Raw genomic sequence first — 1,348 nt, 5'->3', positions numbered from 1 at the left:
CAGAGGCCTCCCATCCCACAAGTCTTCATCTGTGTTCTTTCTGAAATTCCCAAGTCTTCTCCATCGATGAATGCAACACCCCCATGGTTGCCAAAGATGACGACATCTGTATTCATCGACTATATTCACATCTCCTTGAAGTTCAATTTGGTGGAAAATCAAAGATGAACTCCGCAAAAGACTCTACTTCCAAGAAAACTATGAGCAATGGCGGTGAAGAAGGCTAAGTTTTTGGGAGCGACGAGGAGTAGTCGAAGCTCTGCAACTAACCACCCACTGGAATCTATCCACACAACCTATTATAACTCACATTCAAGAACTACAGATTCAGTGCCATCTCTCCACCGGAATGCCCCCGTTGATCTTGTTGTGGTTAAGATCCAACGAAGTCAAGCTCTTGGGGAAATCCACCTTGGACAGATTGAACTTGAACAAGTTCCTCGACAAGTCCACGATCTGCGTGGTCTTGTTTGAGCCGAAAACCACAGACGCATCTCCTTCGAGCATGTTAGACGACTGGTCTATGACATTGAAGAACATGTTAGCAAACAAGGTTGGGACTGGAAAGATAGTTTGTTGTGAGAGAGGTACAAGTCTGGTACCTTGCTAAACGTATCGAAAGAGTATGGGATCCTTTCGGTGAGTTTGTTATGGTCCAAGTGAAGCGCATTGAGGTTTGGAAGCAGGGAAAGTGAGGGTGGGATAGAACCGGAGAGGTTGTTGAAGGAGAAGTCGAGGAAGGTGAGGTTCTTGAGCTTGCTGAGGAAGTCAGGAATTGGGCCGGAGAGGTTGTTCCAGTTGAGCCTGAGAAAAGTGAGGCGTTGGAGCTTGGCAATGGCGGGCGGGATGGGGCCGGTGAGGTTGGGCTATTTGTGGAGGACGAGAGTTTCGAGGAAAGGGAGGTCACCCACTGTGGCAGAGATTTGGCCGGAGAGTGAACCGGTGATGACGGAGAGTGAACCAGTTGTTCATGCGAAGACGAGCAGGTTGTTCAGTTCTTCTAGGCCCAAAGACGACGATGTAGAAAACAGATGTGTTCTATAGCTTCTAAAATCTGATTGTACAGATGTGTTCTGTAACAAAGGGAGTGCTTGCTTCAGTCGCTAGGTTTAGTCACTTCTCGATTTTCATTTATTTTTTTTCTTTCAGATGCCTATGTGTCAGCCGGTTGCACAGGGATTCTGCTAGGCGGTTGTATCTAGCAAAACTGTTAAAAAAAAACATGTTCCACGTGATTAAAAAAAATGTTCCACATAGATTACTCGTGGCATGGCCTCGTTGTGTACCTTTTCAGCACGACCCATCCAACCTTTCCTGCATGCACGACACATGTGACTGCGCTTTTAAC

The 1,348-nt window shown here is 46.6% G+C and overlaps 1 pseudogene; it reads right to left on the bottom strand.

Moving 5' to 3' along the window:
• Positions 1–283: 283 nt before the first annotated feature.
• On the bottom strand, positions 284–965 carry LOC121265632 (annotated as a pseudogene).
• Positions 966–1,348: the final 383 nt, after the last annotated feature.

The sequence above is a fragment of the Juglans microcarpa x Juglans regia genome, chromosome 5D (assembly GCF_004785595.1).
Source record: "Juglans microcarpa x Juglans regia isolate MS1-56 chromosome 5D, Jm3101_v1.0, whole genome shotgun sequence".
Lineage (NCBI taxonomy): Eukaryota > Viridiplantae > Streptophyta > Magnoliopsida > Fagales > Juglandaceae > Juglans > Juglans microcarpa x Juglans regia.
The sequence above is the reverse complement of the archived record's forward strand: the minus strand, read 5'-3'. Positions and strand labels throughout refer to the sequence as shown.